This window comes from Trachypithecus francoisi, unplaced genomic scaffold (genome assembly GCF_009764315.1).
Source record: "Trachypithecus francoisi isolate TF-2019V2 unplaced genomic scaffold, Tfra_2.0 Lachesis_group3, whole genome shotgun sequence".
NCBI classification, from domain to species: Eukaryota; Metazoa; Chordata; class Mammalia; order Primates; family Cercopithecidae; genus Trachypithecus; species Trachypithecus francoisi.
In genome coordinates, this window is record NW_022681468.1 from 131125270 (window position 1) to 131143297 (window position 18028).

General features: G+C 41.9%; 1 protein-coding gene across 2 annotated transcripts in view; it reads left to right on the top strand.

Moving 5' to 3' along the window:
- The window catches only part of ADAM10 (ADAM metallopeptidase domain 10), a 158318-nt gene that overhangs the window by 15585 nt on the left and 124705 nt on the right, over positions 1–18028 (top strand). The window lies entirely within an intron of this gene.

Here is an 18028-nt window from a genome sequence, read left to right on the forward strand (position 1 = left end):
AGTCAGGGCTCCTGTGGAGTAAACCATGCCCATTGCAATCACTAGCTGTGGAAATCAAGGGTATACATATATATATATATATATATATATATTTTTCTGTCTATAAAAAGTATATTCTTTAGTATTGCATTACCTGTTTTCCCCATCTTAGAGGTAGATGTCAGTTTAGTTTTTGAAGACTTTTTGCCATGTGCTATATTTTGATAATTTTTTTTTCTTTTCAGTTTTTTTTTTTTTTTTTTTCCAGACAGCATCTCCCTTTATCACCCAGGCTGGAGTGCAGTGGCACAATCTTGGGTCACTGCGGCGTCGACTTCCCAGGTTCAAGCGATCCTCCCACCTCAGCCCCCCAAGTGGCTAGGACTACAAGTACATGCCACCATGCCCGGCTGATTTTTGTATTTGTTGTCGAGATGGGATTTTGCCATCTTGCCCAGGCTGTCTTTTCAATTTTTTCAGTCATATCAGAAATGTGACTTACCTTGTTTATGATGAAGGTAATTTGACTCATCGTAGATTATCATGAAATCATTGAAATAAAAATTGAGTTCTTGGCACGGCCTCCTATTTGCCCTGTGACATTGGATTTGTTATATATCACTCAAACCTCCGTTTTTTAAAAAATGGGCTAATAGTTCTCACTTGATTGGGTGGTTTAAGTGAAAAAAATGTAGAGCAGTACAGAGCCTGGCAAATAGCAAGTGCTTGATACATTTTAATTATCATGACATCCAGTTCATAAGCATTGTTGTTTAATTTAGGTAAACAAGAAATTGATGTAATCAGGATATTTTTCTGTACATGGTAAGATTTCAGGGTGCATTTAAAAAATTAGGATACTTTTAAAAATAAAATAGGCATGTATAGTTTAGAGTTTTTAATTTTCCCCTTTAAATATATGAAATGTGAAACTTAAAAAGTCATTTAAAAATGTTTTTTAGTGAGATGTTAATGTGAATTTGAATATATTGAATTTCTAAAATAAGAATGAGAAGCAACAGCCTTAGTGTAATATTACATATATATATATAATATAATGAAAAACTAAAGATATTCTGTTAAAGTCAGGGACAAAGTAAATATGCCCACACTCGTCGTTACTCAGCATGGTTTGTGTACTATACTCAGTCCTAGTTAGTGTAGTAAGTTAAAAAAAAAGATAAAAGGCCGGGCGCGGTGGCTCAAGCCTGTAATCCCAGCACTTTGGGAGGCCGAGACGGGCGGATCACGAGGTCAGAAGATCGAGACCATCCTGGCTAATACGGTGAAACCCTGTCTCTACTTAAAAATACAAAAAACTAGCTGGGCGACGAGGCAGGCGCCTGTAGTCCCGGCTACTCGGGAGGCTGAGGCAGGAGAATGGCGTAAAAAACCCGGGAGGCGGAGCTTGTAGTGAGCTGAGATCCGGCCACTGCACTCCAGCCTGGGTGGCAGAGCAAGACTCCGTCTTAAAAAAAAAAAAAAAAAAGATAAAATTATAAATAGATGAATGAAAGATGTAATATGCAAAGCAGAACCAATAAAAGGCCAATTTTGCTTGCAAAATTTAGGGGCTCATGAATCCCCTATAGAGGTTGTGCAGTTTCTCCCTTGGTATCCATGGGGATTGGTTCCATGAATGCTCAAGTCCCTTATATAAAAAGGTATAGTATTTGCGTATAACCTATGCACATCCTTCCCTGTACTTTATTTTTATTTTGAAGGGTTAAACAATAAGGCCTTACCTGCACAAATCAGGATAGAATGAGGCAGGCAGTTCCAGGATTGGCTGATTCGGAAGCTGGCTAGACAAATCCATCTCAGCTACCATGTGCAGAGCCAACATTGTCCACGAAAAAGGGGGACCTCTGGAAATAAACAGCAGACCCTAGCCTAGGTCTTTTGGGCAAGAGCTGGGTCATTTCCACACTGAAACCACTCTGAGGGAGAGGGTGAAGAACCACTACGTTCTGTTCACTCACCTAGTTGTAGGTAATCTCTACATTGTGGATGGACAGAGCGGTTCAACTTCTGGCTGACAGCTCGCACTCAAAGGTCACTGTCAGCTCTTTTATGATCACGTTGTGTTGAACGATGAGGCAGCACCTTCCATGCACTCTTTTTTTTATTTTTTTTGAGACGGAGTCTCACTCTGTCGCCCCAGACTGGAGTGTAGTGGCACAATCTCCACTCACTGTAAGCTCCACCTCCCGGGTTCACGCCATTCTCCTGCCTCAGCCCCTGAGTACCTGGGACTACAGGCACCCGCCACCACGCCTGGCTACTTCCATGCACCCTTAAGGCCTCTCTCCAGTGTGAACTCCAATGCCTAATGAGGTTAGGCTTTGACTGTATGCTTTTTTACATCTGCTACACTTCTACATTTATAAGACCTTTCTCTGTGTGAACTTTCATGTGCCAAGCAAGGTGGAAGTTTCTGCTTCTCCATATTTCCTGCATACATAAGGCCTTGTTCCATCATGAATTCTCTTATATGCTGTAAGATAGGAATTGTGGCTGAAGAATTTTCCACATTTACAACACTTAGAAGTCTCTTTTCTAGTGTGAACTTTCTGGTGCTAAGCAAATGTGTCTTTATAGATAAAAAGACTTGCCACATGATCTGCACTCATAAGACCTTTCTCCACTGTGAATTCTCTGCTGCTGAACAAGATAGGATTTTCTGATAAAGGATTTATCACATTAAACTCACTCTTTTTTTTTTTTTCTTAGAGACGGAGTCTTGCTCTGTTGCCCAGGTTGGAGTGTGACAGCACGGTCTCGGCTCATTGCAACCTCTGCCTTCCCAGGTTCACGCGATTCTCCTGCCTCAGCCTCTCTAGTAGCTGGGACTGCAGGTGTGTGCCACCACACCTGGCTAATTTTTGTATTTTTAGTAGAGACAGAGTTTCACCGTGTTGGCCAGACTGGTCTCGAACCCCTGACCTCAGGTGATCTGCCCACCTCAGCCTCCCAAAGTGCTGGAATTACAGGCGTGAGTCACCGTGCCTAGCCTTAAGCTCATTCTTTGTATGACCTCTTTAGGGTATGAGGTTTGGAGGTGGAGTCAAAGAATTTCCCACAGTCACTGCATTTATAAGGTATTTCTTTGCTGTGAATTCTTTTCTGTACTGTAAAGTAGGAGCTGTGACTAAAGGTTTTCTCACATTCACCACACTCCTAAGGCTTTACTCCATCGTGGATTTTCTGTTGCTGAACAAGTATATCTTTGCAGTTGAAGGCTTTCACACACTCACTGCACTTGCAGTGCCTTTGTCCAGTGCGAAAGGCCTCCCTACTACTTGGTGTGACTTTTTCCCCATTGGGAGGGGCCTGGTGCTTGAAAACTTCAAAGCTATTCAAGAAGTATTTCCCACCCTTCCTGCTAGTGAAAACCTTCTTTGACATGTAGGATCTGCAGATCTTCACAAACACCAGGCTCTTTTGCTTCTAGAAGATTTCTGTCTACTGCCTCTGGATCTGGTCTAGGTTACAGTGAACCAGAAGTCTCTACCTCATGACTCACATGTGTATGGTTGCTACTCAGAGGATGTTCCCCTTGTCCAGCAAGATGGAAAAACGTCTTTCAAGACCAGGCCACACATGTCATGGGGTGGGCTTTCTGACCTGCCTTAGGAGTTCTCACCTGTGACACTCTTAAAGAAACACCCTGCTTGGGAGGTGCATATTCATTCTCCACTCCATACCAACTACCTTGGGTGGAGTTACCTCACGGTGCTTGTTGTCTTCTGAGCGTCACTGCAAAATGCCCTCTCATACTTTTATTTTAATATTTTTATTTTTTTGAGACAGGGTCTCACTCTCTCACCCAGGCTGGAGTGTAGTGGTGTGATTACAGCTAACCTCAGCCTCTACTTCCTGGGCTTAGGTGATGCTCCCACCTCAGCCTCTTGAGCAGCTGGGACTACAAGTGTGTGCCACCACACCTGGTTAATTTGTTGCATTTTTGTTGTTGTTGTTGAGACAGGGCTTTGCTGTGTTGCCCGGGGTGGTCTTTAACTCCTGGGTTTAAGCAGTCTGCCCGCCTCGGCCCCCCAAAGTGCTAGGATTACAGGTGTGAGCCACTGCACCTGGCCCTCCCATATACTTCCCAGTATACTCCCATATACTGGCCCTCCCATATACGTCTTCAGATTTGTTGTAATACCTGATATAATGCCAGCACTTCATTTGTGTGAATTCAACATAGTGCTTGGTGCACAGCAAATTCAGGTTTTGCCTTTTGGAACTTTGTGAAATTTTTTTCCCCTTCAATATTTTTTTTTTTTTGAGGCGGAGTCTCGCTCTGTCGCCCAGGCTGGAGTGCAGTGGCCGGATCTCAGCTCACTGCAAGCTCTGCCTCCCGGGTTTACGCCATTCTCCTGCCTCAGCCTCCCGAGTAGCTGGGACTACAGGCGCCCGCCACCTCGCCCGGCTAGTTTTTTTTTGTATTTTTTAGTAGAGACGGGGTTTCACCGTGTTAGCCAGGATGGTCTCGATCTCCTGACCTCGTGATCCACCCGCCTCAGCCTCCCAAAGTGCTGGGATTACAGGCTTGAGCCACCGCGCCTGGCTCCCTTCAATATTTTTAATCCACAGTTGGTTGAATCCACTAATGCGGAACCCATGAATACAGAGGACTGACTATATCACTATATTTTCCAGAGAGACAGAACCAACTGGGTATGTATATGTACAGATAGATACACGAGAGAGGATTTATTAGGGGAACTGGCTTATGCGGTTATAGAGACTGAGAGGTCCCATGATAGGCAGTCTGCAAGCTGGAGACCCTAGGATGCTGGTAGTATGGCTCATTTTAGTCTTGATGTCTGGGAACCAGGGAAGCTGATATTTTATCTCTGTCTGAGGCTGAAGGCCATAGAGGCTGGAGCCCTGATGTCCAAGGGAAAAGAGAGGGAGAATTTTCTTTTCCTCTACCTTTTTGTTTTTTCATGGCCTCTAGCCAATTTGATGGTGCCTGTCCACAGTGCAGGTGGATCATCCCCAGTCAGCCCATCACTCCACACGCCAGTCTTCACTGGAAGCACCCTCAGAGACACATCCAGAAATAATGGTTTACCAGCTCTCTGGGTCTTCCTTTATCTAGTCAAGTTGACACCTAAAATTAACTACCAGGTTAATTAACTACCAGGTTCGTGGATTTCAGGTTAGTATTCCTCTTGTAGAGGAAAAAAGGTGAATTACAACCAAAGGCGGATGAATCTAAGTGTTTAAGTGACTTACCAAAGATTTGATACCTCTTCTGTAACATTTTGTAATACTTGGCTTATTCAACTCTGCTGTTGTGTGAAAGCAGAGATACAAAATATGTAAATGAATGAGCATAGCAGTGTTGTAAAAACAGGTGGCCAGCTGGAACTGGCCTTTGGGTAACAGTTTGCCAACCCTTGTTCTACATTATTTGGAAACTTTTTCTGCTCAGTACATTGCCTGAGATGTCAGTAGAGGTATTTTTTGCTTAAATGATAGCTCCATGGTGTACCTATCCCTATTAATGTATTGTTAAATGCTTACATTAAAGCAAGTATGTAGAAAAAAAGAGATACAAGTTGAGTATCCTTATTTGAAATACTTCGGACCAAAAGTGTTTTGGATCTTTAAATTTTCAGATTTTGGGAATATTTGCATTATGCTTACCATTTCCTAATGTGAAAATCTAAAGTGCTTCAGTGAGGTTTTTTTTTTTTTTTTTTTTTTTTTTTGTGTGTGTTTGACAGAGCCTTGTTCTGTTGCTTAGGCTGGAGTGCAGTGGCACGGTCTCGGCTCACTGCAACCTCCGCCTCCTAGGTTCAAGGGATTCTCCTGCCTCAGCCTTCTGTGTAGCTGGGATTACAGGGGTGTGCCATGACTCCTGGCTAATTTTGTATTTTTACTAGAGAAGGTGTTTCGCGATGTTGGCCAGGCTGTCTCGAACTCCTGACCTCAAGTGATCCACCTGCCTTGGCCTCCCAAAGTGCTGGGATTACAAACTTGAGCCTCTGCGCCTGGCTGAGCATTTCTTTTGAGCATCATGTCGGAGCTCAAAAAATTTTAGATTTTGGAACATTTTGGATTTCAGATTTTTGGATACTCAACCTGTATAGCTGCTGGTAGAAGTCAGGGAATTTCTGAGTGAAGAAAGGTTACAGTGCTTCTCAATCTTGAATGTGCATATAGATCATTCTGGGGTGGTCTGGGGTAGAGCCTGAATCACTTGTGCGGTCAGTAGATCTGCAGGAAGCCTAAGATTCAGCATTGCTAGCACTTTTCCTGGATATACCTATGCTGTTAGTAGCTGAAACACAGTTTGAATTAACAAGGTTCTGTGTTCAGAAAATTGCAAAATGCTAGACACGGAAAAAGATTTAATTGGATAAAGACGTAAACATCCATAAACACAATTTCCAGTCTCAGTGGTAATAGTTGAAAGAACTTGTTAGTTGAACACATGGTGAGTAGTAGGCCCCCATATTTTCTTTTCTTTCTTTTTTTAAAAAATAGAGACGGTGTCTTGCTATGTTGCCCAGGCTGGTTTCAAACTCCTGGGCTCAAGTAATTCTTCTGCCTCAGCCTCCCAAAGTGCTGGGATTACATGTGTGAACCACTGCACGTGGCTCATATTTTCTTTTATTTTAGCTTTAGTTTTGAGTTGAACCTTCTGGTCTTCTAAGAGAAGTTCTTGAAAATGGTTTAGTTGCTGTTTTCTCAATGGATATTTTGCCTTGATGTTGGTTTCCCCCAATGTTCTTTTAAGACCTATAGTCACTGGTTGTCATTTAATCTTTTATTTCCCCATCTTTTACTACTTATGTCCTATTAGCAAACTACAGTTATGTAGGAATATTAATACGGAATCATTACAGGCTGCTTAGTATTGGAAGTAAGTAGAATGTTAACTTCTTTTATTTTACTGAGAAGATAAGTTGAAATATTTTGAATTGTCTTTTTGATTTGTCTTTGTTTTTGATCCTGGATTTAAAAAAATTTTATAACTTAGAAAAATTTTGTAACTTGTAACTTTTATAAATTTTATATCTTAGGGAAAAAGTAGGAAGGTCAGAAATCCATATACCTACCACTTTGAAGTGACGTTTTTCTTTTTTCTTTTCTTTTTTTAAAAAATAGAGATGAAATCTCGTTATGTTGCCTAGGCTGGTCTCGAATGCCTCACCTTAAGCTGTCCTCCTCGGCCTCCCAAAATGCTGGGCTTATAGGTGTGAGCCACCATACCTGGCCTCAATATTTTTATTAAAAAAAAATCTAGTCAGCTTTTTTGAGATATAGTTTACATACAATAAAATTCGTTTTTTAAGTGTACAAATTTATAAATTTTGAGAAATGTATTTACTTGTATAACTACCTCCATAATCATAGAACATTTATATCAATCCAAAAAGCTCCCTGGACTATTTGCAGTCAATTCAGAACACTTTCTAATTTCCTTTTGATTTCTTCTGTGACCCATGAACTACTTAGAAATGTAAATTGCTAATATTTGGGGATTTTCTGCATATCTGTTATTGACTTAATTCTACTATAGTCAGAAAACATACTCTTAGATTTTAGTCTTTTAAAATGTATGGAAACATGCTTTGTGGCCTAGGATTAAGGTCTATCTTTGTGACTGTTCCATGTGCCCTTAAAAGGAAATATATTCTGTCTATCCAGTCAAGTTCTTTGTGTTTAAATTTTTAGTAATCTTACTGATTTTTTTTGTCTACTTATTCAGAAAGGAGTGGTATGATTTCCAACTCTAGTTAGTGTCTACTTTTTTCTGTTCTATCAACTTTTTCTTCACATACTTTGAAGCTCTGTTATGTACATACATATTTAGGCTTGTTATGTTGTCTTCTTGAATTATGAAATGTCCCTCTTTATCCCTTATAATTGTTTTTGTTTTGTTTTGAAGTTTCCTTTTTCAGCTATTACTATAGCCACTCCAGCTTTCTTTGGATTAGGGTTTGGATGTTACACATTTTCCCATCCTTTTTACTTTAACTCATCTTCATTTTTGTGTCTATTAGCATATATTAACATTTCCCTTTTTTAAAAAATACCAGGCGTTCAAGACCAGCCTAGGCAACATAGTGAGTCCCCATTTCTACAAAAAATAAAAAAGATTAGCCAGACTGGGCGCGGTGGCTCACACCTGTAAAATTGCCACGCTTAGGCCGGGCGCAGTGGCTCATGCCTGTAATCCCAGCACTTTGGGAGGCCGAGGTGGGTGGATCACCTTAGGTCAGGAGTCTGAGACCAACCCGGCCAACCTAGCGAAGCCCCGTCTCTACTAAAAATACAAAAATTAGCTGGGCGTGGTGGTGCATGCCTGTAATCCCAGCTGCTGGGGAGGTTTAGGCAGGAGAATCACTTGAACCTGGGGGTGGGAGGTTGCAGTAAGCCGAGATCGTGCCATTGCACTACAGCCTGGGCAGCGAGCAAAACGCCGTTTCTGGAAAAAAAAAGATTAGCCAGGCATGGCATGGTGGTGCACCAGTTTCCGGTTATTTGGAAGGCTAAGGTGACAGGGCTGCTTGAACTTAGGAGGTGGTAGGTACAATGAGCTATAATCATGTCACTACATTCCAGCCTGGGCAATGAGTGAGACCCTGTCTCTTAAAAAATAAACAAACAAAAATATATATAAAGACAGCTTTTGCCTTTTAATTGTTATGTTATATCATTTACTTTCCCTTCTGCGTCCCCTTCCCTTCCCTTTCTCCTTTTCCTTTCCTTTCTTTTCTTTTGGAGATGGGGGTCGCTCTCTGTTTTCCAGGCTGGAATGCAGTGCTCATTCACAAATGTGATCATAGTGCATTGCAGTGCCAAATTCTTAGGCTCAAGCTATCCTCCCACCACATTATCCTGAGTAGCTGGGACCACAGGTGCATACTGCTGTACTCGGCTAGATCATTTACTTTTAATGTAATTATTCATATGTCTGAGTTTTAAACTATCATCTTTCTATTTGTTTTCTATTCCATCTGTGCATAGTTCTTCTTCCCCTCTTTTCTTGCATTTCTCAGAAGTAATATACTTTTTTTTTGTTCTGTTTTGTTTTTGGAGACTGAGTCTTGCTCTGTCACCCAGGCTGGAGTGCAGTGGTGCAATCTCGGCTCACTGCAACCTCTGCCTCCTGGGTTTAAGCGATTCTCATGCCTTAGCCTCCCGAGTAGCTGGGATTACAGGCATCTGCCACCATGCCCTGCTAATTTTTGTATTTTTAGTAGAGATGGGGTTTCACCATGTTGGCTAGGCTGGTCTCGAACTCCTCACTTGAAGTAATCCACCCGCCTCGACCTCCCAATATATACTTTAAAAAATGATTCAGTTTTATCTCTGCTATTGGCTTTATGATATACCTGTGTTTGTTCGTTTTTTTTTTTTTTTTTTTTTGAGATGGAGTCTCGCTCTGTCACCCAGGCTGGAGTGCAGTGGTGCGATCTCGGCTCACTGCAAGCTCTGCCTCCCAAGTTCACTCCATTCTCCTGCCTCACCCTCCCGAGTAGCTGGGACTACAGGCTCCCGACACCACACCTGGCTAATTTTTTGTATTTTTCTTAGAGACGGGGTTTCACCGTGTTAGCCAGGATGCTCTCAATTTCCTGACCTCGTGATCCGCCCACCACGGCCTCCCAAAGTGCTGGGATTACAGGTGTGAGCCGCTGCGCCTGGCACCTGTTGTATTTTTTAGAGGTTGTTCAGAGTGTATAATATCTATAACTTATCACTGTATACTTTCAAATATTATTTCACTTCATATAGAGTATATGTACACTGCATTTCTCCTCTGTTTTCTGTTGTGCTGTTGTTACACATTTTAATTCTGTGTGTCATAAATTCCACAGTAGATTGTGTTTTAAAAATATATTCACTTAACTTTGAAAGAGATTAAAAATGAGAAAAATAAATCTTTTTTATTTTCTTATTATTCATTATTTCTGTCACTATTATTTGCATCAGTGTAGATTTCCATTTGGTATTATTCCTTCTGTCTGAAAAACTTTATCATTTCTGTTAATGGAGGCTACTAGTGATGCATTGTAAGCTTTGAAACCCAAAAGGACTTTGTTTCATCTCCTCTTCCCACCTTCATTTGTGAAAGTTATTTTCACTGGCTATAGAATCTTAGGTTGATAAAGTTATTGTTTTCTTGTAGTACTTAAATATGTTGCTCCATTTTCTTCTGACTTAACATAGAGTGTGCTGTCAGTTTTATCTTTGTTCCTCTGTTTATAAATTGTGTCTTTTTTTCTGGTTCCTTTGGTGCTTACCCACAAATGATTTTAAGATTTTTTTCTCCCTAGTTTTTAGTCATTAGCGTATGACATGCCTTTATGTGGTTTTTATTTATTTATATTTTTAATTTTAATTTTTATTTTTGAGACAGGGTCTCACTTTGTTGTTGAGGCTGTTGTGATCATAGTTTGCTGCAACCTCGGACTCCTGGGCTCAAGCAAACCTCCTGCCTCAGCCTCCTGAGTAGCTGGGATTACAGGTGTGCAATAAAAATTGTGCTTGGCTAAGTTTTACTGTTTTTTTTTTTTTTTTTTGTAGAGACAAGGTCTTGCTATATTGCCCAGCTGATCTTGAACTTCTTGGCCTTGAAGAATCCTCCTGACTTAGCCTCCCAGAGTGCTGGGACTGCAGGCATGCACTACCACGCCTAATTTTCTTTTATTTTTTATATTCGTATAATAAATACTTATTGTTTGTTTGTTTGTTTATTTTTGAGACAGGGTCTTGCTCCGTTTTATTTATTTATTTATTTTTGAGACAGAGTCTTGCTCTGTTGCCCAGGCTGGAGTGTGGTGTGACGATCATAGCTCACTGCAGCTTTGTCTTCCTGGGCTTCAAGCAATCCTCCCACCTCAGCCTCTCCAGTAGCTGGGACTGTAGGCATGTGCCACTATGCCCAGCTAATTTTTATATTTTTTAGTAGAGTTGAACTCCTGGGCTCAAGCAATCCACCTGCCTTGGCCTCCCAAAGTGCTGGGATTATAGGTGTGAACCACCGTGCCCAGCCTCTGTGGCTAATTTCACTCCATTAGTAAGGTGTTATTTTTCTGAGGACTGTAGCAATGCTCCATGCATCACAAGGTCTTTCTTCTCTAGATGGTAGGAATATGAACATTTCCCAGCCCTTGTGTGAGCTTTGAGGATTGTTTTGCTTCCTTCTGCTTCCTTCACCGCATTTTTTCTGAGGTGGGATAGTTTATTCTCTCACATGCTTAGATCAGTAGTCAGCCAAACCCTTAGGGAACCCCCACTTGAGGTGGCTGGAGCTTGCTCTCTGTTCAGCTTCCTGCTTTCTGACACTCTGGCCCATAGATTCTAAATACCTGATCTCCCTGAACTCAGAGGTCTGTCTCAATTAAGTGGAACTTTCAGGCTCTTGGTTTCTCCTCCCTGCTGTTTGGCCTGGAGACTGCTTGCAGGCAGTGACCTGGGCCAGTTGTAGTAGATCTCACTTCATTTGTTTCTCTTGTCACATCTTTTGTCTTGTTTTCTAATTGTTTATGGTGGTAGGCTAAATTCAGTCTCTATTACTCCTAAAGTGGCTAGTGATTTAATAATTCGCATATTTTTTCTTTTTTGCTGTCTCCCACCCTAGAATCACTCTAGTGTGAGTTGTGGACATCATGTCATTTTACCCTTAAATATTTAAAATGTACCTCCCCAAATTTAGAAAATTCTCCTTTTCCATAGTCACAATGTTGTTGTACTAAGGAAAATTAATATGAATTTCTCTCTCTCTCTTTTTTTTTTTTTTTTTTGAGATGGAGTCTCGCTCTGTTGCCTAGTCTGGAGTGCAGTGGCATGATTTCGACTCATTGCAACCTCCGCCACCCGGGTTCAAGCAATTCTGCCTCAGCCTCCTGAGTGGAGTCAGGGAAGGGTTTCACTGTGTTGGCCAGGCTGGTCTCGAACTCCTGACCTCAGGTGATCCGCCCACCTCGGCCTCCCAAAGTGCTGGGATTACAGGTGTGAGCCATCGTGTCTGGCCAATACGAGTTTCTTAATATCATCTAAGACTAACTCTGCTTTGTCTAGGATTGTTTCCCAATGTCTTTTGTTTTCTTCTCAATACGATTCTTTTTCTATTTTCCTTTTATTATTTCTTTCATTTTTTTTTGTTCTCTAGTGTGTTTTTACAATGTTATGTTCATGGTTGTGTGGCTTTTCTCTCTGCCCAGATGCTTGTTTTGCTATGATATAAAGTGGGTGACTTTTTTTTTTTTTTTTTAGGATGGAGGCTCTTCTTGCCCAGGCTGGAGTGCAGTGGCATGACCTCTGTTCACTGCAACCTCCATCTCCCGGGTTCAAGCCATTCTCCTGCCTCAGCCTCCCAAGTAGCTGGGATTACAGGCACCTGTCACCACACCTGGCTAATTTTTTTGTATTTTTAGTAGAGACTATGGGTTTCACTATGGGTTTCATCACTGTGTTGGCCAGGCTGGTCTCAAACTCCTGACCTCAGGTGATCTACCCACCTCAGCTTCCCAAAGTGCTGAGATTACAGGCATGAGCCACCATGCCTGGCTTGTGATTTCTTTTTTCTTTTCTTTCTGCCTCTGAGACCAGTGTATGTTTTTTCCCCTTCAAATCATAGTTTGAGGGGCTGATTATTTTGTGTTTTATTCACTTTTCTGCAGTCATGAGGCTGTGCTCATATATAATTTTTTGAGAATTCCAGGACTCCATTCTCTTGAGTTTTTTTTTTTTTTTTTTTTTTTTGAGACGGAGTCTCGCTCTGTCGCCCGGGCTGGAGTGCAGTGGCCGGATCTCAGCTCACTGCAAGCTCCGCCTCCCGGGTTTACGCCATTCTCCTGCCTCAGCCTCCCGAGTAGCTGGGACTACATCTTGAGATTTTTAAATAAGTGAATTGTATGGCATCTGAGGGCTAGGGGCAACATCAGAAGTCCAGTGTGCCATGCTTTTCCACATTTTCATTAAAATATTGTTTCCTTCCTTGGCTCTCTGTTTGAAAGATTGTATTATTAGGTTATGACCAGTGTTGTATTTAGCACACTCTCTTGAAAAAAAGAAAAAAAAAATCCTCTGATTTGGCAGGGTACGGTGGCTCACACCTGTAATCCCAGCATTTTGGGAGGCTGAGGCAGGAGGATTGCTTGAGCCCAGGAGTTTGAGACCAGCCTGGTCAACACTGTGAGACCCTTTTTCAGTTCTTGAAGTTTGTTCTGTGTGTGTGTGGAGTGGGGGCGGAGGGGCAGGTAGGCTGCTTTATCCTCTACAAGAAATACAAAAGTCTCTACAAGAAATACAAAAGTTAGCCAGATGTAGTGGTGCATGCCTGTAGCCCCAGCTACTGGGAAGGCTGATGTAGGAGAATCCCCTGAGCCCTGGTGGTCAAGGCTGCAGTGAGCCTTGATAGTGCTACTGTACTCCACCTGGGCAACAAAGCGAGACCTTGTCTAAAAAAAAAAAAAAAAAATTCTCGAATTTGTAGCCTTTTCAGTGTCAGTTTCGGTGGTGTAAATACTCCCTTCATGGCTGATTTCAAGCTACCAACATAATGTTACAGAGCATGAAGTTGGGAAGGGAATTGACACTCATGAGCATGTATCAGCCAAATTGCTTATCTTTTTTTATTTGATTTCAGTTCTTTTCTCTCTTTTTTTTTTTTTTTTTTGAGATGGAGTCTTTGTCACCTAGGCTGGAGTGCAATGGGCCGTTATCATAGCTCACTGTGGCCTTGAACGCTTGGGATTAAGTGATACTCCCTCAGCCTCTTGGGTAGCTTGGATTACAGGTGCATGCCATCATGCCTGGCTAGTTTTTGTTTATTTTTTATTTATTTATTTTTATTTATTATTATTATTTTTTTGCGATGGAGTTTTGCTTTTGTCACCCAGGCTGAAGTGCAGTGGTGCAATCTTGGCTCACTGCAACCTCCACCTTCTGGGTTCAAGTGATTCTCCTCCCTCAGCCTCCTGAGTCTCGGGGGTTAATAGGTGCACGCCACCATGCCAGGCTAAGTTTTGTATTTTTAGTAGAGACTGGGGTTTCACTGTGTTGGCCAGGCTGGCCTTGAACTCTTGACCTCAAGTGATCCACTCGCCTCGGCCTTCCAAAGTGCTGGGATTACAGGCGTGAGCCACCACGCTGGCCTATTATTTATCTGTGTATTTATTTATTGATATTTATTTATTTATTGAGACAGAGTTTTGCTCTTGTCACCTAGGCTGGATTGCAATGGCACAGTTTTGGCTCACTTGAACGTTCGTCTCCTGGGTTCAAGCGATTCTCCTGCCTCAGCCTTTCGAGTAGCTGGGATTACAGGCACCCACCAGCATGCCCAGCTACTTTTTGTATTTTTAGCAGAGTTGGAGTTTCACCATGTTGGCCAGGCTGGTCTTGAACTCCTGACCTCAAGCATTTCACCCCCTTTGGCCTCCCAAAGTGTTGGGAGGGTTATAGGTGTGAGCCACCACGCCTGGCCACCTGGCTAGTTTTTAATTTTTTTGTAGAGACAGGGGCCTTTCTGTGTTGCCTAGGCTGTTCTCGAACTCCTGGACTCAAGTGATCCTCCCACTTTGGCCTCCCAAAGTATTGGGATTACAGGTGTGGGCCACTGCATCTGACCCAGTTTCAGTTCTTGAAGTTTGTTCTGTGTGTGTGTGGAGTGGGGGCGGAGGGGCAGGTAGGCTGCTTTATCCTCTACCCAAGGCCCCCTTATTTCCCTCTTCATTAAGTATTGGGGAATAGAAACTACATAATTTGATTTCATGCATTATCTTTTTTTTTTTTTTTGAGACGGAGTCTCACTCTGTCGCCGGGGCTGGAGTGCAGTGGCCGGATCTCAGCTCACTGCAAGCTCTGCCTCCCGGGTTCACGCCATTCTCCTGCCTCAGCCTCCCGAGTAGCTGGGACTACAGGCGCCCGCCACCTCGCCGGCTAGTTTTTTGTATTTTTTTAGTAGAGACGGGGTTTCACAGTGTTAGCCAGGATGGTCTCGATCTCCTGACCTCGTGATCCACCCATCTCGGCCTCCCAAAGTGCTGAGATTACAGGCTTGAGCCACCGCGCCCGGCCCATGCATTATCTTAATGTAAGTTTTTTTTTTTTTTTTTCAATACTGAGATTACACAAATGCTGATATTTAGGTATAATTAAGATAAACATTCATAGGTCTTATATAGAAGATGATAATGAGATGGACTTGGTAACTGTGTGTTGCTGAGAAGTGTTTTTAAGTTTCCCAATTAAACCCTGTGAATCATGTTCTGTCTCAATTACAAAGATTCAGAAAATCATTACTCAGGTCTTTTGCCAGTAAAAGTGAATATTATGTTGCTTTTATATAATTTATTTGTATGTGGGACAGAGAAAAGATGACTTTGTTTAATAACTCTCCCAGTAGAATTTCAGCTGTGTAAATAGTTGAACTTTTGTCATGCATGCTTCACCAGAACAGCAATAGTTAGTGTTTTAAATTATCAGAAGTGACAAAATACTTTTTCTGAACTGTGACTTAAAAACTTGACTTTTTCCTGATTTAAGCACCAGAGACAGAAATAAAAACCAGCTTGATGCCTTTGGTGCTGAAAAAGGAGTGCAATCCACAGTTCTACAAAGCCAAGCTTGTGCTATGGCAACTCAGACCCCTTAAATCCAATTCAGTAATCCAGTGGAAATTTTCAAAATGGGAGAAATTATTCAAAAGTTCTCATACTTCCCCATTCTTGATTTCTTATTTTTTGCTAAACTCAAGTATACTACATTTATAAGTATGTTTAAAGGATACAGAAGATGCATTCGTATATTTGATTCTATTATTTAGTCTTGATTTTTAAAAGTTCCATGCCTAGTGGGTTTTATTATCTCTTAGAATTGGCTTCACTGTAATTTTTTTGCTACTTGTGAAGATAGTTTTGGACTCATTCCTCTCACCTCTCTTGGGAGGAGTGCATTCAAGAGGAGGAAGAAGTAACTCAATAATAGTTTAAATTGAATCGTCCTTTTATGCCATTCTTTGTGCTCATGAGCTTTTTGCATGCATTTAAAGTAGGCATCGTTGTCTCCATTTTACAGATTTAAAAACTACCTCCTGAGATTTAAAAAAGTTAAAAAATTACCTAGCTCATGTGGTTATGGCTAGGAAGTATCAGAATTCAACCCAGTGTTATTTTTTATTCCCGAATTCTTGGCTTCGGTGTGTGTATATTGGTCTGAAAGGCAAATATGGGAGAAGGAAGAAAAGGAGGAAGGGGGAAGAGATGATGATGATGGATAATTTATTGAACCTTGCCTCTTTGGTAGGCTCTCTAATATTAATTGTCACACATGGTTTAAATCATTTAATCTGTGAGTCTTAGTAGTGTCTTCATTTTATGGATGGGAGACTGAACCTGAGTAGTTTTCTGTTTTATCTGGGAAACAACTAATAATTGAAGGTAGTGGTATTCAAACCCAGATCATTTTTTGTTTGTTTGTTTCATTCTGGTAAAAAAGGCTTAAGGTAAAATGTACTGTCTTAACCATTTCTAAGTATACACTTCAGTACTGTTAAGTATATTCACATCGTTGTCCAACAAATCCTAGAATGTGAACCCAAATAATCTGACATCGGAGTTTATGCCCTTAACCACTTAGTGCATAAACAGAAAATTTAGTGTTGGATCACAAAATTTAGTGTTGGGTAATAGATGAACCATTTTTAGAAAACTTATTTGTTTTATAAAAGAGGACAGTTTTCTTTAGTTAAAAATTTTACTTGATTTGTCAAAGAATCACTTTTTTTCTTTTTTGCTTCTCTTGAAGATGGAGAAATAAAGACCAAATTTACATTCCTGCCTGAAAGGAAACAAGGAAACCAGGAAAAATACAGAAAGACACTGTTTTTTTTTTTTTTTTTTTGAGACGGAGTCTTGCTCTGTCACCCAGGCTGTTGTGCAGTGGTGCGATCTCGGCTCACTGCAAGCACTGCCTCTCGGGTTCAAGCCATTCTCCTGCCTCAGCCTCCTGAGTAGCTGGGACTACAGGCGCCCGCCACCTCGCCCGGCTAGTTTTTGTATTTTTAGTAGAGACGGGGTTTCACCGTGTTAGCCAGGATGGTCTCGATCTCCTGACCTCGTGATCCACCCGTCTCGGCCTCCCAAAGTGCTGGGATTACAGGCTTGAGCCACCGCGCCCGGCCCGCCTGGCTAATTTTTTGTATTTTTTAGTAGAGACGGGGTTTCACTGTGTTAGCCAGGATGGTCTCCATCTCCTGACCTCGTGGTCCACCCGCCTCGGCCTCCTAGAGTGCTGGGATTACAGGCGTGAGCCACTGTGCCTGGCCTTTTTTTTTTTTTTTTTTTTTTGAGACAGTTTCATTCTTGTCGCCCAGGCTGGAGTGCAATGGTGTGATCTTGATGTTGGCTCACTACAACCTCCGCCTCCTGGGTTCAAGCGATTCTCCTGCCTCGGCCTTCTTAGTAGCTAGGTTTATAGGCACCCACCACCACACCCAGCTAGTTTTTGTATTTTTAGTAGAGATTGGGTTTCACTATCTTGTTCAGGCTGGTCTTGAACTCCTGACCTTAGGCGATCCATCTGCCTTGGCCTCCCAAAGTGCTGGAATTACAAGCATGAGCCACTGCGCCCGGTGAAACAATGATTTTTAAGGCATTGGTCATCAGGTAGTGAGGGACCCTGAGAGGCGAAATAATAAGGTTGGCCCTTTGTGCCAGCTTTCTGCCTTGAGAGATTTCTGGGTTGTGGTGCTATGAGAGGAAACCTAGGTAGAGTCCAGCGAACTCCCTCAGTTGAAGAGATGAAGACCAAAGTGGCTGGAGTTCACAGACAGAATATCAGGGTGAAGAGAGAGCTGCACAGAGGATCCTTGAGATCTACAGAGACTTCTACTGTAGTGTTTAGCAGAGCTCTGATGAGCCCATATGAGGAAACTACCTGAGGCTAGATAAAGAATCATCCCAAAAGATTAGATTGAATGGTACCTGGTGCTCAGATAGGGCTGTAAGTAGTGCCTTTTTTTTTTTTTACCAGGTAGACTGGAAAAACTCAGTTCATGGAGCATTGGGTA